Source organism: Dipodomys spectabilis, unplaced genomic scaffold (genome assembly GCF_019054845.1).
Source record: "Dipodomys spectabilis isolate Male_0828 unplaced genomic scaffold, ASM1905484v1 ptg000095l, whole genome shotgun sequence".
Lineage (NCBI taxonomy): Eukaryota > Metazoa > Chordata > Mammalia > Rodentia > Heteromyidae > Dipodomys > Dipodomys spectabilis.
This window is the reverse complement of record NW_024870772.1, coordinates 29,410,907-29,438,659: the sequence shown is the minus strand read 5'-3', so window position 1 is coordinate 29,438,659 and position 27,753 is coordinate 29,410,907. Positions and strand designations below refer to the sequence as shown.

At 41.3% G+C, this 27,753-nt stretch overlaps 1 pseudogene; it reads right to left on the bottom strand.

Annotated features, from left to right (window-relative positions):
* LOC122112649 overlaps positions 1 to 23,782 on the bottom strand; it is a 63,063-nt pseudogene extending 39,281 nt beyond the window's left edge.
* Positions 23,783 to 27,753: the final 3,971 nt, after the last annotated feature.

Here is a 27,753-nt window from a genome sequence, read left to right as displayed (position 1 = left end):
TTTTTTTTTTTTTTTTCTTTTTTTTTCTTTTTCCAAATTCTTTTTTTTTATTGTGAAAATACTGTACAGAGGGGTTACAATTACATGGGCAAGATAATGAGTACTTTTTTTTTAATTTTTTAAATTTAATTTTATTTGTGAACATACTGTACAGAGGAGTTACAGTTACATGGGCAGGATAATGTGTACATTTCTTATCAAGCATTGCAGCCTCCTCCTTTGCTTACCCTTCACCTCCCTTCCCAGCCTCCCCCCTCCCCCCCTAATCCCAATCCTTTTCCTTCCCCCCCTTCCCCCCCTTCCCCCTCCCCCCCCGCACCAACGTTGTAAAGCTCGTTTTGGACATGACAACTTGTACTTCTCATTGTTGCAACAGGTCCACCTGTATCCTTAAACAACTGGTTTTTCCCCATCTCCTCCACAAGTTATACTGACATCAAATATAGTGAAAGGGGTTATACTGTGGGGAAGGGAAATACAAAGCAACAAAGAGATAATCTTTTAAATGTGTTAGAAACACATGCATGAAAGAAAAAAACATTAAAATACACATCTAAGGGTTCATTTTCCTGACATCACATTATCTGACCTTTTCCGCTTGACTCATACATATACTAGATTTTACAAATAAGGGAAACCATGGGACCTACGTTTCTTTGGGCCTGGCTTACTTCACTTAATATAATTTTTTCCAAGTTTTTCCATTTCCTAACAAATGGGGCAATGTCATTCTTTCTGATGGAGGCATAGAATTCCATTGTGTATATACACCACATTTTCTTGATCCATTCATCTACTGAGGGGCATCTGGGTTGGTTCCATATCTTAGCTATGGTAAATAATGCTGCAATAAACATAGTTGTGCTGGTAGCTTTAGTGTGGTCTTGTTTGTAAACATTTGGGTAAATGCCCAAAAGTGGGATTGCTGGGTCATAGGGGAGCTCTATGTGAAGTCTTTTGAGGAACCTCCATACTGCTTTCCAAAGTGGTTGAACAAGTTTACATTCCCACCAACAATGAAGTAAGGTTCCTTTCTGTCCACATCCCCTCCAGCATCTGTTGTTGTTAGAGTTCTTGATTTTTGCCGTTCTAACTGGAGTGAGGTGATATCTCAATGTTGTTTTGATTTGCATTTCTTTTATGGCTAGGGATGTTGAACATTTCTTCATGTGTCTATTGGCCATCCTTCTTTCTTCTTCAGAGAAGTTTCTCTTTAAGTCTTTCGCCCACTTATTTATTGGGCAGTTGTTTCTTTGAGGATTTGTTGTTAGGGGGTTTAATTTTTTGAGTTCCAAGTATATTTTAGATATGAGACCCTTGTCCGTTGTATGGCTAGTAAAGATCTTCTCCCAATCCGTGGGCTTTCTATTGATCTTGCTAGCTATGTCGTTTGCCATGCAGAAGCTCTGCAACTTTATGGAATCCCATTTGTCCAACCTTTCTTTGATTTGTTGTGTTTCCGGGTCTCTATTCAGAAAATTTCGGCCTGAGCCAAGGAAACCTAGGGTTTCTCCTATACCATCCTGTAATGTTTTCAGAGTGTCTGCTTTGAGTTCAAGGTCTTTGATCCATTTGGAGTTGATTCTGGTGCAGGGTGATATATAAGGATCTAGCTTTAGTTTTCTACATATAGTTAACCAATTTTGCCAGCACCATTTACTGAAGAGGCTGTCTTTCTTCCATTCTATTGTTTTAGCTCCCTTATCGAAGATTAGATGGCTATAGGTCTGTAGGTTCATTTCTGGGTTTTCAATTCTATTCCATTGGTCCTGAGGTCTGTTCTTATGCCAATACCAAGCTGTTTTGATTACTATGGCTTTATAGTAGAGTTTGAAGTTTGGTATTGATATTCCTCCAGCAGTGTTCTTTCCGTTGAGGAGCGTTTTTGCTATTCGGGGTCTTTCATTGTTCCATATGAATTTTTGGATTGCCTCTTCTATTTCCTTGAAGAATGAGGTTGGAATTTGGATAGGTATTGCGTTGAATTTGTAGATAGCCTTGGGAAGTATTGCCATTTTCACGATGTTAATCTTTCCAATCCAGGAGCATGGGAGGTTTTGCCATTTTTTAAGTTCTGTGTTGATTTCCTTTTTCAAGATTTTAAAGTTTTCATCATAGAGGTCCTTCACTTCTTTAGTTAAGTTAGTAACTAGGTATTTTATTTTTTGTGGGGCTATTACAAATGGAGTTGCTTTCCTAATTTCAGCCACACTTTTCTCATTGTTGGCATACCGAAAAGCCATTGATTTTGGGGGGTTAATTTTATAACCTGCTACTTTGCCAAAGTTTTGAATCAGCTTGAGTAATTTGGGAGTGGAGTCTATGGGATTCTTTAAATACAAGATCATGTCATCTGCAAAGAGGGAGAGTTTTGTTTCTTCTTTCCCTATTTGGATCCCCTTTATGTCTGCATCTTGTCTTATTGCTGTAGCTAGGCATTCTAATACTAGATTGAAGAGAAGAGGAGAGAGTGGACATCCTTGTCTTGTTCCTGAGTTAAGAGGAAATGGCTTTAGTTTTTCACCATTGAGTATAATGCTGGCTGTAGGTTTGTCATATACAGCCTTTATTGTATTGAGGAATGTTCCATGGATTCCTAATTTTTCCAAAACCTTCATCATAAAGGGGTGTTGGATCTTGTCAAATGCTTTTTCTGCGTCTATTGAGATAACCATGTGGTTCTTATTCTTGCTCCTGTTGATGTGATGAATAATATTAATTGATTTGCGTATATTGAACCAGCTTTGCATCCCTGAAATGAATCCTGTTTGATCATGGTGTATGATTTTTTTGGATGAATTGTTGAAGTCAATTGGCCAAAATTTTGTTGAGAAGTTTTGCATCAATGTTCATCAAAGAAATGGGTCTATAGTTCTCTTTCTTTGATGAGTCCCTGCCTGGTTTTGGGATGAGGGTTTTGATGGCTTCATAGAATGTGTTCGGTAGTGAGCTTTCTCTTTCAATTTCATTGAAGAGTTGAGGAGTATTGGTGTGAGCTCTGCCTTGAAGGCCTTGTAAAATTCCGCTGTAAAACCATCTGGTCCTGGACTTTTCTTAGCTGGGAGGTCTCTTATTGCTGTTTCTATTTCAATGCTTGATATGGGCCTGTTAAGATGGTTTAACTCATCTTGGTTTAGTTTTGGCATGTCAATATTTGCTAGGAAAAGGTCCATTTCTGTCAAGTTCTCAAACTTATTAGCATAAAGTTTTGAGAACTATTCCCTTATAATGTTCTGAATCTTGGTTGTTTCCGTGGTGATGTTTCCATTCTCATCTCTGAGTTTATTAATTTGGGTGTGTTCTCTTCTTTTTCTGATAAGATTTGCTAAGGGTCTGTCAATTTTGTTAAGTTTTTCGAAGAACCAACTCTTTGTTTTGTTGATTCTTTCTATAGTTTTTTTGGATTCTAATTCATTTAATTCTGATTTAATTTTGATTATTTCTTTCCGTCTACTGGATTGGGGTTTATCTTGCTGCTCTTTTTCAAGGAGGTTTAGATGTGTCATTAAATTGCTAGTTTCAGATCTCTCCAATTTGTTGATGTAGGAACTCAGAGCTATAAACTTGCCTCTGAGTACTGCCTTTGCTGTGTCCCAGAGGAGCTGGTAATTTGTGTGTTCATTTTTGTTGAATAGCATGAACATTTGAATTTCCTTTCTAATCTCTTCCATGACCCACTCTTGATTCAGCATTGTGTTGTTCAGCCTCCATGTGATACCGGACTTTCTTTGGTGGCTTTTGGTGTTGAGTTCTAATTTTATTCCCTTGTGGTCAGAGAGAATGCAAGGTATAACTTCAATGTTTCTGAATTTAGACAAGTTTGCTTTGTGGCCTAAAATGTGGTCTATTTTAGAAAACGTTCCATGTGCTGCTGAGAAAAACGTGTATTCTGATGCTGCTGGGTGAAATGTTCGGAAGATGTCTGTTAAGTCTAGTTGATCTATGCAGCTGTTTAGATCTGCGGTTTCTCTGTTGAGTTTTTGCCGAGTTGATCTATCTAGTGGGGAGAGTGGTGTGTTAAAATCCCCTACAATTAATGTCTTTGGATCTATATGGGATTTGAGGGAAAGTAGTGTTTCTTTGATAAATTTGGGTGCTCCATTGTTTGGCAAATAGATATTTAGAATTGTAATATCCTCCTGAAGGAGAGATCCTTTAATTAGTATGTAGCGACCTTCTTTATCTCTTCTCACGGATTTTAATTTGAAGCCTATTTTATCTGATATTAAGATTGCAACTCCCGCCTGTTTATGGGGGCCGTTTGCTTGGTAGATTTTGTTCCAGCCTTTAACATTGAAAATGTGTTTGTTTTTACGGGCAAGATGTGACTCCTGCAGGCAGCAGATAGAAGGGTCTTGTTTTTTAATCCAACTAGACAGTCTATGTCGCTTAATTGGAGAGTTCAGTCCGTTAACGTTAAGAGATAGGACTGAGAGGTATTTGGGAGTTCCTGCCATGTTATCCACCTTCTTGGGGGCTGCGAAAACTGGGTTCTTCCTATGGTTCTTGGATTCTCAGTTTGGGTGCAGTTTCTTGGCCTTTGTTGCGGTCTTGTTGGTTTTCTATGTGTAGGACATCTTTAAGAATCTTTTGTAGGGCTGGTTTGGTGGAGATGTATTGTTTCAATTTTTCTTTGCTATGGAAGGTTTTTATTTGGCCTTCAGTTATGAAGGAGAGTTTAGCTGGGTATTCTTGGTTGATAGTTGTTTGTTTTTAGGGCATGGCATACATCATTCTAGGCTCTTCTTGCTTTGATTGTCTCTGCTGAGAAATCTGAGGTGATTCTAATTGGTTTCCCTTTATAGGTGATTAACCTTTTCTCCTTGACAGCTTTAAGGATCTTTTCCTTGGTCTGAGTTGATCCTGTGTGGATTATAATGTGACGGTGGGATGTCCTATTCTGGTCTGGTCTATTTGGGGTTCTAAAAGCTTCTTGTATCTGAATAGGCCTATCTTTTTGTATGTTTGGGAAGTTCTCTGCTAGGATCCTGTTAAACAAATTTCCTAGACCATTAACTTCTGTTTCTAGGTGCTCCTCTACACCCATTATCCTTAGATTAGGCCTTCTGATGGTGTCTTCCAGGTGTTGGATAGATCTATCATACTTCTTGGACTTGTCTTGGATGGTTGTATGTTCTTTCTCTATAATATCTAGGCTGTCTTCAATCCCTGAGATTCGATCTTCTGCATGGTCTAACCTGCTGTCAAGACTCTCTACTTTGTTTTTTATCTCTTTTCCTTCTAATTGGTCAGCTTTGATGTCTTCAAGTTCTTTGTTGAAGCTCTGTTTTAGGTCTTGTATGAATTTCTTTACTTCCTTAATTTGGTGTTCAGTGTTTGTTCTCAAATCACTTAGGTGATTGGTTATGGTTTCTTTGGACTCCCATGCCTTCTGTTGGGTTCCATTCAGCATTCCCTTTGTGGTCTCCCTGACTTCCTTCAGCTCTTTGTTAATGGATTCCATGAACGCCTTTAGTGATCTTTGTGTGTTCTCATCCTGCTCTCTCAATTCCTGAATTACTCTTTGATTAGCTTCCTCCCGTTTGTGGGATTCCTGCAGTTCTCTTTCTTCCCGTTTGTGTGATTCCTGCAGTTCTCTTTGAGTGTTCTCAGCCTGCTCACGCCATTCCTCCCTTTCTCTTTGAGTATTCTCAAGTTGTTCATGCAAATCCTGTATCAGTTTTTGAGTAGCTTCCTCACGCTTATGATATTCCTGTATAAACTTTTGGGATGCCTCCTCTCTCTCCCTATCACGCTCATACAGAGTCCTTTGTAAGTTGTCAAACTTCTCATTTATCATGTTTTCCACCAGTGTTTGTAGAGCTATTTGGGAACTCTCCTCTGGATTGTTCATTATCTGATCTGACCCCTGATTATCAAGATTGGGAATTGAGATACCCGTATTTGCCATTTTTCTTGTGTTTTTCCGGCTTACTCTGCCCATTTGAGATGAAAATAGCACCAGTTTTGTGCTAGAACACTATCTTAAGGCAACCATTAACCAATGTTTGCATTTATACAGTCAATAGTCTACAGATACAAACTAGTTCAACAGATACATCTATTCAACATCAAACAACTATATGTTAATGGGCTTCGAACCGCAGAGAAGAATTTGGAAAACCAGAAATTTTTAGGGTTAGGGAGAGATGTGGGTAAAAATTAGGAATAGATTGGTGTGGGGAGGCACAGGGAGAGTTAACTATGTCCTAATCTCAATGCAGGAAATAGGTTGGGTAGGATGCAAGTAGAGAGGGAGAGAAAAAAGAAGGAAGGGAAAGGGAAATGAAAAGAGACCAGAAAAAAAATTAGAAACGTAAAAATTAATATAGTTATGGAGATTGAAAGACCATCTATTTAGAGAGGAATGTGAATATAATGAGAAAACAGGAGGGAGATAGAGGAGATGTGAAAAACTTAAAAAATGCTTAAAATATTATATAGGTATAAAGATGTGAAAAACTTAAAAAATGCTTAAAATATTATATAGGTATAAAGAGGTAGTACTGCTATTAAGGAATTTAAGTCTCAGAGGTTTTGGATTGAGTAATAAATTTGTGGATTAAGTGTGTACACAATGGGGGATAGGGTCTACTAGTTAACTATGGGTTTATCTGAGGATGTGCAGGACAAGAGTTAAGTCACATACAGAAGAACAAAAGAAAGGAAAAGGTGAAAAGGATAAGAAAGGGAGAATAAAAAAGATCAGAAGTTCAGTAGTGCTAGACAAAAAACAAAAAGATAATTAAGAAAGAAAGAAAAAGAGAGAGAAGACAAGAAAAGAAAGGAAAACGTACATTCACGTATTCCTAAAATAAAAATTATAAGAGGGAAAAAAAAGTTACTGGAAAACAATTATTTTTTCAAAAAAGGCAAAAATTAAAGATTAATAAAAGTTTTAGAAAAGGAAAAAAAATTTTTTTATACATATAAGGTACCAAAAATAAAAAGAAAAAAGAAAAGAAGAAAAAAAAGTTCTTTGATTTTTGGGGAGGGGTGGGAAGAATCCTGTATCTCCCTTTTGTCTGTAACCAGCCTCTTGTTGGAGTCTCTGGTCAGCTTGAGGTCCTGCGGCTCGATTGGTTTCTTAAGTCACTTTTTTCGAACAGGCAGAAAAATGCTCTGCTTTACCCAAGATTTTGAGATCCCCCTCCCAGGTTAGTTTAATGGGAGGGTGATCTGCTTTGAGAATCACAAAAGAGGGGTGATGAGGCTAGGTTCTGGTAGAGTTGAGGCCTTTCAACAAACAGTAGCTTTTCCCTGGGGCTATTTTGTGAAAAATTCACAGAGCCCACCCTGGAGCCATTCTCAGGGTTTCTGTTTTTTAATTGATTGTGGAGGCTGCTAGAGGGAGGGGCAGCCTCTGGCTCTGGTTACCCAGTGAGGAAAGCCACTCCAATGGCTGGTGCCTGAGCTGGGTGACTTTTCCCTGGATGGAGCTGAGTCTGGCAGGTCACTTCGCCGTTAAGTTCTTGTGACCTGTTAAATGACTCGTTTTATTCCAAGGCCTGAGTTGGAGCTAGCAGCTCCTCCGAGCTTTGTCGGTATCCAAGATGGAGATCACCAGTGCTGGGGGGGGAGGGGTGGCCTTCCCTCCTCTGCTCCCTGAGAAGGCGTGAGGACGTCGGGCTTCTACTCACGCCGAGTCTTGGATCCTGGGCCGTCTCTGGTCTGCAAACTGCAGGCTGAAGATGTCCGCTCCTTGTCGGTTCTTGCTGGTGTTGAGTAGAATCCTCTCGCCCGCTGCGTCTGACTCCTTCGTCCCGTACTCTCTGTGTGAGCGCTCAGGTATGGCCGCGCTGCTGGCAGGCGCTCAGATGTGTCTCCTTGTCTTGGCTTCCCCTCTCTTGTCTAACTCTCTGTCCTGTGATGGCACACTTGGTGTGATTCTCTGGCTTAGGACTGTTCACTGGAACTCTATAACTGCTTTCTATGTGAGAGCTTGTTCAGATTCCAGCTTCTCCTCTGCCATCTTATGAGTACATTTCTAATGAAGCATTGTTGCCTCCTCCTTTGTTTCCCCTTACCATCCCTTCCCATGTTCCCTCCCATCCCCCTCTCCTGCTAAAGTAGTTTGTTTTTCGACATAACGTCTAGTACATCTCATTGTTGCAATGGGTCCTACTGTATCCCTATTCAAACAATTTGTTTTTTCCCTTCCCCTCCACAAATTATACCTATACCATATACAGTGATCACAGGGGTTATACTGTGGGGGAGGGACATAAAAAGCAACAAAGAAATGTCTTATAAATATGTTAGACACAATAGCAAGAAAAAAATTCAGTCCTTATCTTGGGGTTCATTTCACCTAACATCAACTTATCTGACCGTTTCTGATGTCTCAGACATATACTAGTTTTTGCAAATAAGGGGAAACCATGGGACCTATGTTTGTTTGGGCCTGGCTTATAAATTAGAAAACTTGTAAAATTCTCAGCCACCAACTGAATTGGTGGTCCTGAATTGGTGGCCCTTTGCAAAGGTGAAGGGTGTATGTGTGCAAAACTCATGTCTTTTTTGTACAATAAAAGGAGATCCTCATCACAGAAGAGCTATACATGTAGTAAAAGCCTAGAGAAATAGGAAGTTATTTTAGAGCTTTTATTCCATGGAAATGTTATGACATCATTTTTTTTAAAAATACCCTCAGAAAACATACTTGAGATGATTAATTTTAAGCCACATCTCTGATCTAGTTAAGATACATTATTTCTTAAGAAAACTCTCCCCTTGGGTAAAGTATAATTTTTGGATATAAGCCGTATAAATGTTGGCAGGCATATGCTAATAATTAAGATTTTTTTACTCTTAGTGAGGTTGCTCCTCTGTTGTTTTTTATGTGTTTAGTCAGGAAGAGAAATTCCCAGCTTGTAATGGTGAAGTTAAGCTGTCAGATTAGGGAAGCACATTCATCATTCTGCTTTCATAGCAGGGCCCAGACTTTTCCTTCTGAACTGCTTTCGAGGGCAGGTTTTCCAGGAAGGGGTGGGAGGAACACTGAAGGGGCTGGGCAGGCCCTGGTACCAGGCTCTCAGGGCATCCAGTTCCAGCGGCTGTGCTTGGGTCTTCTTATGACACTTCAGAGTAGCTTGAAAGCCAGAGAGGCCTTGGTTCCACCCAAGAGCAGCTTTTGAGCCCCGTGGCCTGAGGTAGGCTGTCCTGGGGTGTTGGGGTGGGGACTGGGTCACCCTTTGGGAGTGTGCACAGGTCATATTGGGTTGGCCTCCTAGGTGTATTGAGCAATGTTCTGACTTGGTGTTTGTGTTGTTCCGTCAGACAGGGCGTCTGGGGACAGGTGCTGATTTACTTTATGCAGTGATTCCTCATGGAATCCGCCCCCCCCCCCCCCCACCTAGCTTGTACATCTAAAGTGCATCTTTGCAAGACTAAGAAGTGAATGGGTCAAAGTCTCATAGTTACTGGGGGAAAGGAGACAGAAGGATCTTGAGTTCAAGGTCAGTCTGGGGAAAATTAGCAAGACCTTAAGACTCAAAAAAGTAAAACCAGAAGGGCTAGAGCATAGATGAGATGGGGTCCAGTGCCCAGTACTACAAAGCAAAGCGCCATTCATTGCAGCCAGGAAAGAAAGGTAGATAGATCAATAACTGTGTAGAGAGCAAAGGTGGCCTACAGTCTGTTTAGTGCTTCAGATTATGAGCATGGAGCTACCCCGTCCCTCCAGATGGCTTCCATTGACTTTGGTAAGAATGATGGGAGTAGCCAACCCTGGTGCCATTGTCTTGCTAGAGCTGCACTCACCAACATTATTTTCCAAATACAGTGAAAATTCTTCGGTGTTAGTTTCCTGGGAGAGATTGGCATCTTCTATCAAGGAGGAGACATATTTGCAGTATGTTCTGGACCTTGAGGAAATAGGGGAAAGTCATCATCTTTGCACAACAGCTGCAGCAGACCTGGAGGAGAACATGAGCCTGGCCTGTGTCCTCCAGGAAAGCCCCAGTCCTAACAGTCCATGCACCCATCCCATCCCAAAGGGTAGAGTCCCCTCCAGGGATTATATGTCCTGCCCCACAGGGTACAGCAGTGCTCTTGCACAACCATGTCATGTGGCTTCCTTGTTGGAGAAACCTAAAGTGCATGTCAGATGAAATGTGATTTATGTTTTACCATTTCAGGCACTGAAGAAAAGACCCTACAAATAAAGACCCTCTCAGATAAAGGAGGGGTATGACTCTTCAACTAACCAGCAAAAAGCTAAAAACAGAGGTGTGGCTCATGTGGTAGAACATCATCTTTGAGTGCAAAAGCCAAATGAGAGCCAGAGGTCCTAGTTCAAGCCCTAGTACTGGCACAAAAAATACCAACAGCAATAGGTCATCAATATGGGATGTGAGACCCTTTTGTCATCTAATCTCCAGCAACATTGATTGGAAAGTACAGGTTTTTTTCTTTTCTTTTTTTAGGGCTGGTTATGGGGCTTGAACTCGGGGCCTGGGTGCTGCTGTCCCTGAGCTCTTTTACTCAAGACTAACACTCTACCACTTCTAACCACAGTTCTGCTTCCCATTTTCTCATGGTTAATTGGAGATAAGAGTCTGAGGGATTTTCCTGGCTGGGATGGCTTTGAACTGTGATCCTCAGATCTCACCCTCTTGAGTATCTAGGATAGGCATGAGTTACCTGCACCCGGCATCAGGGCTATTTTATATACTACTAAAAAAAAAAAATCTTGTATTCTGCTAATGGTTTAAAAAACTACCATTCTGGCTTCAGTGTTAAAATCTGAAAATTAATATTGCAAATGTAGCAAAAAATAAGCATTGGTAAATTTGGTCTTCTTGGCCTTTCTGTGGAATGGGGTTAATTCTGCACTCATTTAAAGGGAGGAAACCTAGCCTCAAATCAGTAGTATTGGGCAGAGTTATCTGCAGTTTTTCTTCTGCAAAAGGTCAAGTAGTAAATGTCTTAGGCATCTGGGCCCATGCAGCCTTTATTGCAACAGTTGAATTTGGAATTGGACATAGGAAACATGCAAATGAGTAGAAGGTCTGGCTGGATTCCAGTGAAATGTTACTTGTGGAAAACGAAATTTGAATCTCATTTCATTTTCACAGGTTATAAAATATTGTTTTAACATTTCAAGCTATTTAAAATGTGAAAATTATCCCAGCTCATGAGTCACTCAAAGCCACTCACAAACCAAATTCAACCTGGCTTTGGCACTAGACTGTAGGTTGTTGACCCTTGGATAAGAGCCATGAAGGGTCTTGGTTCAAATCCAGGTGTGTCAACACAACCATGTTCATTCTTCACTAGATTACACTGGTTATAATAAGGAGAATTGTCAGCTTGTTTATTCTAAGAAAAACAATACACTAGAGTATGACTTGCTTTAGTTGAGAAGTTTGTCAAGACTTTCAAGGGAGGACTCATTTTATTTTTTTCTGAAGTTGTTTCATTTTTTTAGCTCAGCATTAATTATAATGTGGTGATCCATTTTTTTGTCAGATGTTGGGCTTGAACTCTGGGCCTGGGCACTGTCCCTTAGCTCTTCAGCTCAAGGCGAGTGCTCTACCACTTGAGCTACAGCTCCACTTCCAGTTCTCTAGTGGTTTATTGGAGATAGGAGTCTCACGGTCTTTCCTGCCCCGGGCTGGCTTTGAACCGAGATCCTCAGATCTCAGCCTCCTGAGTAGCTGGCGTCTGGCAGTGGTGATCCATTTTGACTCCTGAACTGACAGCTTGGAAATGTAAAGTTTTCTTTAAGTATAACAAACATGTTATTAAATGAAATGTCAGGATGTTCACTTGTTCATTCTCTTTATTCTATAATTTATCTTCTTGAAGTAGAAGTGTGGCTCAAGCAGTAGAGTGCCCAGCCTTGATTTACAAAGCCAAGTGAGAATGTAGGGCCCTGAGTTCAAGCCTCAGTACTGGTACAGAAATACCTAGAATTCATCTTCTCATTGACAACACTATTGATAACTTCTACATCATTATGAAAGTTTCCTAAGTGAAAGCAGTGTGTATGGACTCTATTTGCTTTTGAATTCATGTTGACTTTTACTTTTATCGCTGTTCTAATGTAATTTAACTTAAAGAGCTCATCATGTGAAATCACTCATCAGTATATAGCATATTCCATATTTGGCCTAGCTGGAGTTTGCACTTAGCACCTTGCACTTTCTAGCAAGTACTCTACCATTTAAGCCATGCTCCCAGCTCTTTTGCTTTAGTTTTCAGATAGATTCTCATGTTTTTGTCTGGCTGGCCTTCGACTGTTATCCTCCTACTTCCTCCTCTTGATTTACAAGGATTTCAGGCATGAATGCAGCATACATGGCTTGTTTTTCAAGATAAGTTTCACTAACTAGTTGAAGAATTTTCCCAGTCTAGGCTACAATCCTCCTATCTCTGCCTCTGAGTAGCTGTAGCTGGTATTAAATGTGTGCACCAACACACTGGCAGTGTATTATTTATACATTATAGTATACTGAGTGATCTTTAAGTATAGCTATTTAACATTAGTTTTTGTTGGTTGTGGGCCTGAAATCTGTCCCTCAGCTCTTTAGCTCAAGGCTACTGCTCTACTACTTGAGCCACAGTGCCACTTCCAGCTTTTTCTGCTTATGTGGTGCTGAGGAATTGAACCCAAGTCCTCATGCATTCAAGGCAAGCACTCTACCATTGAGCCATCTTCCCAGCCCCTAACATTGTTTTTATTGCTGAATTTGAGCTGGTTCTAGATTTTAGTTGTTATTATAATGGCTTACACAATATGTGGTAGTTAAATCTATCATACTTTGAGCACAGTTATGTAGGGTATGTCGCTAGCAGTGAAACTACTGCATTAAAGGAAATGTACATATTCTCTATATTAGCATATGTTCACATAAAATTTCAAACCAGTTATCTGCACAGGGAACAGCATTGCTGGTGGGAAGCGAGCCCTGTCTTGTCCCTGTGATGCTTCCCAAGGTCTGCGATGTTCTGTTTGGTGAGAAAATGCGTTCTCTTCCATCCTGCAGTTTGTAGAGAATTAGTGCATTGTGGCACTGAGGTTTGGGGTCCCAGATCTCATCTACTTAAAGAACAGTCCCTTTATGAACATAAGAAAAACGTGTTCTGGGTCTCCCTGGCAGGAAGCAACATCTGCCTGTGAATGTGTTGGCTAATGTCCCTAAATGTCCCGCAAAGCTGACAGGAGGGCTGAAAGTGGCTCTAGAAACAGCTGGTGTCCACTCACTTTGGGGACTGACACTTACATGCTGAGCACTTTCTGGGAGTCATCTTTGAATTTTCACAATGACCTTATCAAGCCTGGAACTATTCCCCTCCTGTGTTGAGATGAGGAAATGGAGAGAGGCCCAGAGCTAATAAACATGGGTCATAGAGCAGCTAAATGGTAGAGCCAGACTTTGAATCCAGAGCAGAATTGGAAACTTCTTTTCTTAATCAGTTCTAACATTTTGTAAATATCCCAACATTTTATAACAACCATCTGTTTCATGTTCCACAATACTCAGTCACTTTAAGGAAGATGCAGAGTGAGATGCTGTTTCTACCTTGTTTCTCAGGCCTTAATACAAATGCCTTTCTAGCAGAATAGGAGTTCCAAGGACAGGATGGTGAGTTACTCAGACCTAGGATGTTGCATGGAGAGGTACTTGGACAGTGTTAGTTAACTTAATGAATTCAACAACTTCACATAGAAAGAAGGTCATCAAGACTGTATCATCAGGAGCTCAGTAATGGGGAACGAAGGTTAAGATGGTGAAAGTCTTGAAGATTGAAGAAGACTCAGGGGGTGTGTCTTCCGTATCTGCTCACCCAGTCATGAGATCAGAAGAACAGCAAATTCTCAATATGTTAAAACTGTACTCGATACCTTATCCTGAGCCTCCAAATTTGTATTAAAGAAACATTAGGGGTGTGTGTGTGTATGTGTGTCTGTCTGTCTGTCTGTCTGTCTGTCTGTGCACAGATGCATTCATGGGTGTGTGCTGTGAACCTACCCTATAGTGATGATTGGTTGTGTATTTGAAATCCAGTCCATTTTCTAAAGATCACAGACAAAACCCACCATGTCCATGTCATAGAATGAGGTAGGTCCTCACTGTACCACAGCCATAGTTTCCTCATGGACAGTGACCTCTGAACCAAGGGAGAGTCGGAACCCCATGCACTTCACATTGATCTCAGTGGCTCCTCTAGGTCGGTTGCAAATCAAGTTTGTTCTACTCCAGGCCCTGGGCGAGGCAGACAACCCTTCTGAGTATACTTTCCTTGTCTCATCGTGAGCCCTGCAGGTTTTTTTCTCAGAGCTCCTTCATGGCTCTTCTCTACTGCCACAATCCTTCTTCCCTCTGAGTCTCTTCTTTAACCTGTCCAATACCTCTTTTTTTTTATTGTGAAAATACCATACAAAGGAGTTACAATTACATGGACAAGATAATGAATACATTTCTTATCAAGCATTGTTGCCTCCTCCTTTGTTTCCCCTTCCTATCCATTCCCATCTACCCCCAAACCCCCATATCCGCCCCCCCCCCAGCAAAGTTGTAAAGTTTGTTTTGCGACATAACGACTTATACATCTCATTGTTGCAATGGGTCCACCGGTACCCTTATTGAAAGGATTTTTTTCCCTTCCCCTCCACAAATTATACCAACATCAAATACAGTGAAAGCAGGGGTTATACCATGGGGGAGGGACATACAACGAAGCAACGAAGATATCATCTTATAAATATGTTAGAAACAATTGCATGAAAGAAAAAACATTTGAATACTTATCTTGGGGTAATTTCACCTAACATCAACTTATCTGACCATTTCTGCTTGTCTCAGACATATACTAGTTATTGCAAATAAGAGAAACCATGGGGCCTATGTTTCTTTGGGCCTGGCTTACTTCACTTAATACAACTGTTTCCAAGTCTTTCGATTTTATAACAAATGGGGCAATGTCATTCTTTCTGATGGAGGCATAGAATTCCATTGTGTATATATACCACAATTTCTTGATCCATTTCATCTACTGAGGGGCATCTGGGTTGGTTCCATATCTTAGCTATGGTAAATAATGCTGCAGTAAACATAGTTGTGCTGGTAGCTTTAGTATGGTCTTGTTTGTGATCATTTGGGTAAATGCCCAAAAGTGGGAGTGCTGGGTCATAGGGGAGCTCTATGTGGAGTCTTTTGAGGAACCTCCATACTACTTTCCAAAGTGGTTGAACAAGTTTACATTCCCACCAACAATGAAGTAAGGTTCCCTTCGGTCCACATCCCCTCCAGCATCTGTTGTTGTTAGAGTTCTTGATTTTTGCCATTCTAACTGGAGTGAGGTGGTATCTCAATGTTGTTTTGATTTGCATTTCTTTTATGGCTAGGGAGGTAGAGCATTTCTTCATGTGTCTATTGGCTATCCTTCTTTCCTCTTCAGAGAAGTTTCTCTTTAAGTCTTTAACCCACTTATTTATTGGGCAGTTGTTTATTTGAGGATTTGTTGTTGGGGGATTTAATTTTTTGAGTTCCAGGTATATTTTATATATGAGACCCTTGTCCGTTGAATGGGTAGTGAATATCTTCTCCCAATCCATGGGCTTTCTATTGATCTTGCTAGCTATGTCCTTTGCCATGCAGAAGCTCTGCAATTTCATGTAATCCCATTTGTCCAGCCTTTCTTTGATTTGTTGGAGAGATCTGAAACCAACAATCTAATGACACATCTAAACCTCCTTGAAAAAGAGCAGCAAGATAAACCCCAATCCAGTAGACGGAAAGAAATAATTATAATTAAATCAGAATTAAATGAATTAGAATCCAAAAAAGCTATAGAAAGAATCAACAAAAAAAAGAGTTGGTTCTTCGAAAAAAATTAACAAAATTGACAGACCCTTAGCAAATCTTATCAGAAAAAGAAGAGAACACACCCAAATAAATAAACTCAGAGACATCACCATGGAAACAACCAAGATTCAAAACATTATAAGGGAATACTTCTCAAAACTTTATGCTAATAAGTTTGAGAACTTGACAGAAATAGACCTTTTCCTAGCAAATATTGACATGCCAAAACTAAACCAAGATGAGTTAAACCAGCTTAACAGGCCCATATCAAGCGTTGAAATAGAAACAGCAATAAGAGACCTCCCAGCTAAGAAAAGTCCAGGACCAGATGGTTTTACAGTGGAATTCTACAAGGCCTTCAAAGCAGAGCTCACACCAATACTCCTCCAACTCTTCAATGAAATTGAAAGAGAAAGCTCACTACCGAACACATTCTATGAAGCCATCATAACCCTCATCCCAAAACCAGGCAGGGACTCATCAAAGAAAGAGAACTATAGACCCATTTCTTTGATGAACATTGATGCAAAACTTCTCAACAAAATATTGGCCAACCAACTTCAACAATTCATCCAAAAAATCATACACCATGATCGAACAGGATTCATTTCAGGGATGCAAAGCTGGTTTAATATATGCAAATCAATTACTATTATTCATCACATCAACAGGAGCAAGAATAAGAACCACATGGTTATCTCAATAGATACAGAAAAAGCATTCGACAAGATCCAACACCCCTTTATGATGATGGTTTTGGAAAAATTAGGAATCCATGGAACATTCCTCAATATAATAAAGGCTGTATATGACAAACCTACATCCAGCATTATACTTAATGGTGAAAAACTAAAGCCATTTCCTCTTAACTCAGGAACAAGACAAGGATGTCCACTCTCTCCACTTCTCTTCAATCTAGTATTAGAATGCCTAGCTACAGCAATAAGACAAGATGCAGACATAAAGGGGATCCAAATAAGGAAAGAAGAAATAAAACTCTCCCTCTTTGCAGATGACATGATCTTGTATTTAAAGAATCCCATAGACTCCACTCCCAAATTACTCAAGCTGATTCAAAACTTTGGCAAAGTAGCAGGGTATAAAATTAACCCCCAAAAATCAATGGCCTTTCTGTATGCCAACAATGAGAAAAGTGTGGCTGAAATTAGGAAAGCAACTCCATTTGTAATAGCCCCACAAAAAATAAAATACCTAGGAATTAACCAAAGAAGTGAAGGACCTCTATGATGAAAACTTTAAAATCTTGAAAAAGGAAATCAACACAGAACTTAAAAAATGGCAAAACCTCCCATGCTCCTGGATTGGAAGGATTAACATCGTGAAAATGGCAATACTTCCCAAGGCTATCTACAAATTCAACGCGATACCTATCAAAATTCCAACCTCATTCTTCAAGGAAATAGAAGAGGCAATCCAAAAATTCGTATGGAACAATGAAAGACCCCGAATAGCAAAAATGCTCCTCAACGGAAAGAACACTGCTGGAGGAATATCAATACCAAACTTCAAACTCTACTATAAAGCCATAGTAATCAAAACAGCTTGGTATTGGCATAAGAACAGACCTCAGGACCAATGGAATAGAATTGAAAACCCAGAAATGAACCTACAGACCTATAGCCATCTAATCTTCGATAAGGGAGCTAAAACAATAGAATGGAAGAAAGACAACCTCTTCAGTAAATGGTGCTGGCAAAATTGGTTAACTACTTGTAGAAAACTAAAGCTAGATCCTTATATATCACCCTGCACCAGAATCAACTCCAAATGGATCAAAGACCTCGAAGTCAAAGCAGACACTCTGAAAACATTACAGGATGGAATAGGAGAAACCCTAGGTTTCCTTGGCTCAGGCCGAAATTTTCTGAATAGAGACCCGGAAACACAACAAATCAAAGAAAGGTTGGACAAATGGGATTCCATAAAGTTGCAGAGCTTCTTCATGGCAAAGGACATAGCTAGCAAGATCAATAGAATGCCCATGGATTGGGAGAAGATCTTTACTAGCCGTACAACGGACAAGGGTCTCATATCTAAAATATACTTGGAACTCAAAAAATTAAATCCCCCAACAACAAATCCTCAAAGAAACAACTGCCCAATAAACAAGTGGGCGAAAGACTTAAAGAGAAACTTCTCTGAAGAAGAAAGAAGGATGGCCAATAGGCACATGAAGAAATGCTCAACTTCCCTAGCCATAAAAGAAATGCAAGTCAAAACAACATTGAGATACCACCTCACTCCAGTTAGAATGGCAAAAATCAAGAACTCTAACAACAACAGATGCTGGAGGGGATGTGGACAGAAGGGAACCTTACTTCATTGTTGGTGGGAATGTAAACTTGTTCAACCACTTTGGAATGCAGTATGGAGGTTCCTCAAAAAACTCCACATAGAACTCCCCTATGACCCAGCACTCCCACTTTTGGGCATTTACTCAAATGTTTACAAACAAGTCCACACTAAAGCTACCAGCACAACTATGTTTATTGCAGCATTATTTACCATAGCTAAGATACGGAACCCAGATGCCCCTCAGTAGATGAATGCATCAAGAAAATGTGGTATATATACACAATGGAATTCTATGCCTCCATCAGAAAGAATGACATTGCCCCATTTGTTAGGAAATAGAAAAACTTGGAAAAAATTATATTAAGCGAAGTAAGCCAGGCCCAAAGAAACATAGGCCCCATGGTTTCCCTTATTTGCAATATCTAGTATATGTATGAGTCAAGTGGAAAAGGTCAGATAATGTGATGTTAGGAAAATGAACCCTTAGATATGTATTTTAATGTTTTTTTTCTTCCATGCATGTGTTTCTAACACATTTATAAGATTATTTCTTTCAAGCGGAAAAAGTCAGATAATGTGATGTTAGGAAAACGAACCCTCAAATATGTATTTTAATGTTTTTGTTTTTTTCATGCATGTGTTTCTAAGGCATTTATAAGATTATTTCTTTGTTGCTTTGTATGTCCCTCCCGCACAGTGTAACCCCCGCTTTCACTATATTTGATGTCAGTATAACATGTGGAGGAGATGGAGACAAACAAGTCGTTTAAGGATTCAGGTGGACCTGTTGCAACAATGAGAAGTACAAAATGTCATGTCAAAACCAGCTTTACAATGTCAGTGTGAGGGAGGGGGAAGGGGGTATGATTGGGTGGGGGGGAGGGGGGAGGCTGGGAAGGGAGGTGAAGGGTAATCAAAGGAGGAGGCTGCAATGCTTGGTAAGAAATGTATGCATTATCCTGCCCATGTAATTGTAACCCCTCTGTACAGTATGTTCTCAAATAAAATTAAATTAAATTAAAAAAAAAAGATTATTTCTTTGTTGCTTTGTATGTCCCTCCCCCACAGTATAACCCCTGCTTTCACTATATTTGATGTCAGTATAACTTGTGGAGGAGATGGGGAAAAACAAGTCATTTAAGGATACAGGTGGACCTGTTGCAACAATGAGAAGTACAAGTTGTCATGTCGAAAACGAGCTTTACAATGTTGGTGCGGGGGGGGGGGGGGGGAGGGGGGGGAAGGATTGGGTCTGGGGGGGGAGGAGGGAGGCTGGGAAGGGTTGTGAAGGATAAACAAAGGAGGAGGCTGCAATGCTTGGTAAGAAATGTACGCATTATCCTGCCCATGTAATTGTAACCCCTCTGTGCAGTATGTTCACAAATAAAATAAAATAAATTAAAAAAATAAAATAAAAAAAAAAGAAAGAAAATTTCCACCAAGGAGACCTAAGGTTTCTCCTATCCCATCCTGTAATGTTTTCAGAGTATCTGCTTTGACTCAGCAGTCTTTGATCCAGTTGGAGTTGATTCTGGTGCAGGGTGATATATAAGGATCTAGCTTTAGTTTTCTACAAGTGATAAACCAATTTTGCCAGCACCATTTACTGAAGAGGCTGTCTTTCTTCCATTCTATTTTTTAGCTCCCTTATAGAAGATTAGATGACTATATGTCTGTAGATTCATTTCTGAGTTTTCAATTCTATTCCATTGGTCCTGAGGTCTATTCTTGTGCCAGTACCACCAATACCCATGTATTTTTTTGGTCGGTTGTGGGGCTTCAACTCTGGGCCTGGGCGCTGTCCCTCAGCTCTTCAGCTCAAGGCGAGCGCTCTACCACTTGAGCTACAGCGCCACTTCCAGTACCCATTTTTTTTTATTGTAGTACTATTCCCAACATCTAGGCTGTGGCTCAGCCTAAATGACCAACAAACAATGAGTGCATAAAGAAAATGTAACACTCAGAAGCAATGGAGCAATTCACATAAAGAAGAGTCAAAATATCGCTGTCTGCAGGCAAATGGATGAACTGGAATCATCATGTTGACTGAGATAAACCAAGCTCAAAAAGGCAAATATACAGCATGCTTCCATTTATGTGGAATCTGGCCCTGAAGTAATTAATGATGATAAATAATAGTAAAAATGGGATAGCTGTGGTTAAAAAAAGGACTTTCCTTGTGGTTGAGTGGGAGAGGGAGATGGAAAAGAGAGTGTGAGAACATTGAGTATGTTTTGTACACAGTCACATACATACAGGTAGCGTGATGAAACCCAATAACTGGAAAAAAGGAGTTAAAAGGAATATAACTGAAGGAGAAACTCACTCACAGTTCAATATACCTGTATATGATTGTCTTAACTAAACCCTTTAGAACTATTCATAAATGCTAATAAAATAGTTAAACATTACAAAATTATAATTATGCAAACAAGATTAGTAATCTCACAATAGGAAAATACAGAAAACAGCCTTAATACCCAGGAAAATTAAAATGGTTAAGTCAATATTGATATCCACTTCAGAATTTATTGTAGTTATTTTAAGTAATGTGTAGCTGGAGTAGACATAAACATGACTTCTTAATTTTAAGAAGACTGCCATGGATGGAATGAGCTGATGAGACCACTATAATGTGAATATATATGGAATATTACACAGCCACAAAAATTAAAAATGCAAGAAAATGGATGCAATTAGAGAACAATTTATCATGTGGAAAAGCTAACTCAGAAAAATTATTTTCACTCATATGTGAAAGCAAACATTAAAACGAATATATATTCATATATATCCCTGTCTCTCTGCATAGACAGACAGACAGACAGACAGACAGATAGATAGATAGAGACATCCATTTACATAACTGTTTATATGGATAAACAGAGAACAGGAATCTGATCAAAGGACTACTTAAGAAGAAATCGAAGAGGATGGGAAAAATAAAAATAGTTGGTAAGCAATATTGAAATACCTAGATTGTTTGCAACAGTTACAACAGAACAAGGAAACCTGTTGAAAAACTTTGGGGATAAAGGCAGATTGATTGGAACGTATTGTAAACATGTATGCAAATATAGCAATAAAATCCTTCTCACAACAAATGTAAGATAATCTAGATAGACTTTTTGTGTCTCGATATGCACAGCAACATTTAGAAAAGAATCTATCCACGTATTATAAAAAGTTTTCAGATTCTCTGTACTATACTATTGAATGGAGATAGAACTCAGAATACTTCCTCACAATGGAAGCATTTCCAGTGCAGATGGTGGTACTCAAAAACACAGACAATAATGAATGCTGACAAGGAAAGTGGGCAAGAATTGGGAATGAGAATATAAAAGGATGGAACTGCTTTGGAAAATTCATGTAATTTTCTGGCAGATCTTCACAGTTGTCATATGACTCAATATTCCTTTTGTGAGATATTGTACATATGCAAAAGAAATGAAAGCACATATCCACTCAGTGGCTTGTACACAAATGATCACTGCATTATCACTCAGCCAGTCAAAAAGTAGCAACAACCCAAGTAGATAATAGAAATGTCATGTGTATCTATACGATGGAATATTGACCATCCAAAAGAGTGTATTATAGATATAGACAGGTACTACCACTTGGATGAACTTTGAAAACATAGTAAGTAAAACAAGCCATGAAAAGTCTGAATAAGCACATAGAAAAATACATTGGTGGTTGTCTATAGCTCTGGTAGAGGGTCAGGAAAAGAACAAGAAATATGACTAATACTAAGTATGGGGTTTTTCTGGATGATGGTGAGTGATATCTCCCTAACTCTGTCAGTGTAAAGGAAGGACATTAATTTGCATATTTTAAAAAGAGTGAAATGTAGGGTAGATGAATTGGATCTCAATAAATATCTTGAAAAACCTACTTTTCCTCCACTTCTAAGGAAGGTAACTACAGTTGCCATCTTATGGGGCAAGTGATGCATGCTAGGCCCTCCATGAATGCAGAATTTATCAATACCTGAGGTTTGGAAGTCACACATTTTCTGTGGCAGTAAGCAGCCTACTGCTGGGAGACACTACAATGGCCCTGGAAATGTGGCTCTCAAGTTTACAGCAGGTGATCCTGTTCCTGTTCCTAATGGGTTGCCTTGTCCTTGAACCTGGGTTCCATCCCCTTTCCTGCTTGCTTAATTCAGGACTAATATTAGGAGCTGGGGCTGGGAAGGCGGCTCAGTGGTAGAGTGCTTGCCTTGCACGCATGAGGCTCTGGGTTCGATTCCTCAGCACCACGTAAGAAAAAAGAAAAAAGCTGGAAGTGGTGCTGTGGCTCAAGTGGTAGAGTGCTAGCCTTGAGCTGAAGAGCTGAGGGACAGTGCCCAGGCCCAGAGTTCAGGCCCCACGACAGGAATAATAATATTAGGAGCTGCACAGCCAGCGTCAAATCTTCTGCTAGCAAATCCAGGCAGCAATGTGAATCTTCTCCACATTCTGGATACAGGTGAGACAATCTGGGATTCTTGCGCTTCACCAGGAAAAGAAGAGGAGCTGACATCCCTTGACTCCCAGTCCTCCTTGACCCTTCTGGGTGTTTCTAGAACACTGGGGCTCTTGGGACCATGGAATAACTTCAGCTGGTCCACCGGGTAAATCCTCCAGTGTGGCACTGCCTAACGTGACTTTATTCTCACTGCACGCCGACCCACTGGGTTAGGCAGGAACCAACAGAGATCCATGGAACATAGCCAGTCTGGGCCATTGGCCCCACCACTCGGCCAAGCCCCAGCAGACCGTGTTAGAGGGAGGGTCTGTAAACAGCAGCCAATCTTAACCCTCCGTGGCGCTCTGATAGTGGATGTGGGTGTGCGGGCAGAGCCCCCCACGAAGGCTGCGTCCAGGTGCGCGTGGGCTCCCAGGCCACTTCAACCATGGCGGCACGAAGGATGCGCTGGGTGGAGGGAAAACCTGGCAGGGCGAAAGGTCCACCAGGCAGAAAGGTCCACCAGAAAGCCCCTCTTTTGAGAGGGCCCCCACTTCTGGCCCCAGGAAAGCCATGAAGACAGAAGTTAGTCCCCTCGAGTGAAACCTGAGGACATGGCCCTCAAGATTCCTGAGGTGAACTTGCCCGAGTTCACCCCCCAGCATCCGCTGTGCCTCCGTCCTGTAACTTTCTGTGCAGGTCCACGCCCACTATAGGTCCAGCCCTCTGCGTAGACGGGCCCCCAGCATGTTAGAGAGCAGGGCAGGGGGGCCAACACCACATCTGTGCCCAGCAGAGAAAGACAGTTACTCTGAAGGCCTGACTGGTGTGACCCCTCCAGAGAAGAGCCTGAGGGCCTCGGAAGCCTTGCTCCATCCGATGGCTGCTCCCTTCCATGTCCATCTCAAACTGTGACTCTCCACCAGTCCCCTGCTTTCCTTCTGGGCTGTTGGGCAGGTGGCTTTGGCTAGCTTCCACGGGTGGTTCTCACCGGTGACCCCAGGAATTGTTGGCAAGTCCCTCGGGGGAGTTCGGACACTCCATCAGTGTGGAATTGGTGGTTCTAGATGATCCTGGTGCCTCCCAGGATGGTGCTGTAGTCCCCAGGTGGCAGCTCACACCCTCATCCAGGACCCTCGGCCCGTGGCAGGGGCCGCCCCGCTCCAGGTCTGGTTACAGCTGCTGCCCCCAGACATGTCTCCTGCATGTGGCCCGTCGACCCATCTTCGGCCAGCCTGCACCTCCGCCCATCAATGTGGGTGTTTTTCTTCTAGGTTTGGTGCCTATCAGTGCCTCAGTTTAGCCTTGAGTCGCTCCAAAAGATTCATCCTTTTCATAAACACGGCTGGGTTTTACTGGCCCCACAAGTAACCCGGGCTCTTGTATTGCACAGGGTGGAGCCCTGGAGTCATCCATAGCTATGATGGACTCTCATTCTGGTAGGGAATGATATTTGCAAACTCCTAGGTGGGTGTGGTGTTAGGTGTGCTCAGAGTAATACAATTCTAGACAAAACGGATTTGCTACCGACCATTTCCCCCACTTCCCTGTATTTTCTATTCCTTATTCCCTACTGACTACCTTTTGCTCAGCTTCCTTCTCCCTTCCTCTCCTGCTCTTCCCCCTAACACCTTCCCCCTTGTCCGGCTCTGCTTCCTTCTTGCAACAACATTTACCATTTCAGTGTAATCTGTTGCACTTACAAAGACAAGAAAACACCTGCTTTTGATACTCCATTCCCTTTCCAGTTCTGCTCTGATTTTCCCTTTTTCATCCACTCTTTGGAAGGAGAGTCTATTAATAAGTACTTTATAAAGAAAAAAGGAAGTAAGAAAGACAAAAGAAGGAAAGGAAGGAAGGAAAAGAAGCAAGGAAGGAAGGAAGGAAGAAAGAAAGAAAGAATATAACTAGCAGTTTTTATATTTCTTTGTTGTAGGCTTCTTTGCACACATTGAAATTGAACAGTTAGGACCATATACACACACATTTTATTTTCTTCTGTTATAGTGATTGATACATGTTGTAAATGTAAATGTTTCTTTAAAGCTAATAATAAATGATTTACATATAATATAAATAACATTTAATAATATTATTTAATATTTTAATAACAATAAAACCAACAGTGTACCAAGGTCCCTTTCCCCCTCCATCCCTTAGTATTTGTTGTTACTCATCTTCTTGAATATGGCCAATCTTCCTGGAGGGAAATGTAATGTCAATGTTATATTGATTTGCATTTTCTTTATGACTAGGGATGTTGAGCATTGACTCATGTGTTTATTGGCCTGACTCATATCTTCTTATATCTGCTTCTCATTTGCCCGTTTATTCAGTTGGTTTTAAGGGGCTTTAGATTCTTGAGCTCATTGTGCATTCTTGATATTAGGTGTCGTTACTGTATAATAGGTAAAGATCTTCTCCCATTGTGTAGGTTGTCTTCTTAGCAATTATGTTTGTAACCTTCCTCAATGTGTCCAGGCCCTTCTGAGGGAAGGAGAAAGTGTGAATGGGTGATGTTAAGAAGGGTGTCAGGCTGGTCATGGTGGCCCATGCTGGGCTGCCAGCTCTTGATTACCTGACTCCTCTGTCTGCCAGGTGAGGACTTGGGGAAATGGAGTCCCCAAGCAGAAGCTTCCTGGAAGCAACTTTGAATTCCAGAGGACCAGGGTTTATGTTAGCTATGGCAGGTGGTTGACAGTATATAAGTGAAGATGTCCACTTTACTAAAATGAAAGCAATGATCCTTTCCTTTACCAAACCAGGCTTAAAAGATACTGGATTGGAGCTAGGTTTGTTTCCCCAAAGTATAGAGTTCCTCAGTTACTGTCTTGCTTGGGAATTCCCAGGGTCAACCTGCTGCTACCCCACAGCATCCTCTCCTTTGCCTTCAGCCTGATAACTCGGACAATGTGACCTCTATTGCTCTGTTCCTTGATAAAGAATCAATCCATCAAATAGGGCGACTACCTATGATCATAATCTGTTCTGCCTCTTCACTACACACTTTTGATGCCCACCCAGGTTTCACAGCAGTAGGAAGCCTCCCAACAGCTCTCACTGTAAACGTCCTTTCAGGCTGGTTAGTGACATCATACACTTCCTTAGGTTCCATCCTTTGGTTAGTAATTGGATACAGGATGCTCCTGTGTGACCTGCTTGTATTCCTCTCATTTACTCCCTGGGCCTTTGGCATGTTAGACAAGGATTCTACCATGAAGCCACCCACCAGCCCCACCCAGTCTCATCTTTGCATCAATAAAACCACAGTTCACTGGGTGCTAGTGGCTCACACATGTAACCCTAGCTACTCAGGAGGCTGAAATCTGAGGATTTGGGTATGAAGCAAGCCCTGGCAAGAAAACCATGAGACTGTTATTTCTAATTATTTTTTTAAGCCAGAAGGAAGCTGTGGCTCAAATTGGAGAACACAAACTGAATGATCAATGAAAGGATCAGCCACATCCATGCCAGGGACCTCGCTGAGGCAGATGGGCAAATAGGAGAAAGATTATTACAAGGTGTATTAGAGGAGCCAGATTTCTCCTGGAGAGAGAACACTTGGCAGCCTCCACCATCTAGGTAGCAGCAGGGGTATAAGAAAATGAGGTAGATGGGAGTTCAGGTGGGTCTGGGTGGAGGGGGGGGCAGCAGGTCTGGGTAGAGTTGAGGACCAAAGGTGGGCATAATGCTTACATTCCCCACTCTGTTTAATAAATATAGTGGGTACCAGGCTAGGGGGTATGGGCGGAGGTCGTATCTTCTGGAGCTACTTCCTGTTGTAAAGGGGAAAGTAGTCAGGGGGCCCTGCTTCGTTGCTAAGTCAGGTACTGTCCAAGAAGCACCTGCTTGACAGTGGTTGGTACAGGTCCTCCTTTTTCCATGGCAATAATTATCTAAAATGCAAGACACAATTAATAAAAGGCAAAAGAGCTGTTTAGCAAAAATTGCTCTTAGCAGCCCAAGAGAAGAATATGCCATGGGAGGACTGATTCACAGAAGGGGCCATCAAAGACCTCAAATTACCTTTTCTGTCTTGGATTGGAGACATAGCATGGTACCTGACTCCCAGCATCCTGGAGGAGGGGGAGGAAGACTTTTCCTGCTGTAGGTCCACAGTAACCTGAGAAGGAGGTAGCAGAGATACTTAAAGGTAACAGAGCCAAGGGGTGTCATGGGCTCTTTTGGCTCCTTCCTGCTGGCCTGGGAGCATCAGGGAGTACCTGGAGCTGGAGTTTTTAGGGTCTGTGCTAAGCAAGGCAGGGCAGTGTAAAGGATGTCTCTGGTTGCCTGCAGGATGGCCTTGACTTGTTCCCAAGTAGTATTCTGAGTGGGGAATGTCATCCTGTTGAAAGAGACTTTTGGAAAGATCAGGCAAAAAGCTGACAAGGTCAGTTAACAGAATGACATAGGAGAATACACACTGGCCATGGGCTAGAAAAGTTCCATTTGGAGTATAAGCCCAATTGCAGCCCTTTATAGGGAAGGAGGAATAACTGGACTTGGGGCAAGGAAGGCAGGAAGGGGTGTCTAGAGTCTTTGGGGCAAGTGGGTAGGGGAGAGCGTAATGGACTGGTTGGGAGTACCAGTCAGAGGCTATGATAAATACAAATAGCAGGTGACAATGGTAAGACTGTTAACTTTTTGTCAGTTAGAAGGTAGACAGGTCTGGACATTAGGTGGGCAAGCAACTATTTCTCTTGATCTCCCGGCTCTGATTAATTTTGAAAGGGAGAGCATAAAGTGTCTCCATTTAGGATGTCATCTCCTCTTACTCCTCTCCATGGTTTTCCATTGTCAGGACTGACTTTGTCCTGGGGGGTCTCAGCATCCATTGCTGGGATAGCTTTTCCCAGCTGGCATTTACCAGGTTTGGACTCAAGGCCTGGACACTGCCCCTGAGCACTTCTGCTCGAGGCTAGTGCTCTACCAGTTAAAGAGTCACAATGCCGCTTTCAGCCTTCGACTGGATACTTAGAGATCAGTCTCCCACCATGCCCCCAGTCTGGCTCAGTGCTGATTAGCTGGGAGATGGAGTTTTAGAAGGATTCTTTTGTGCCAGGGATGGTTTTGAACTGTGGCAAAAGGAGTCTTTGTTACAAAAGCCCTGTTTTATTTCCAATTAAAGCAACAAGGAGATCAATGAGATAGAGGTTACCAATAACTT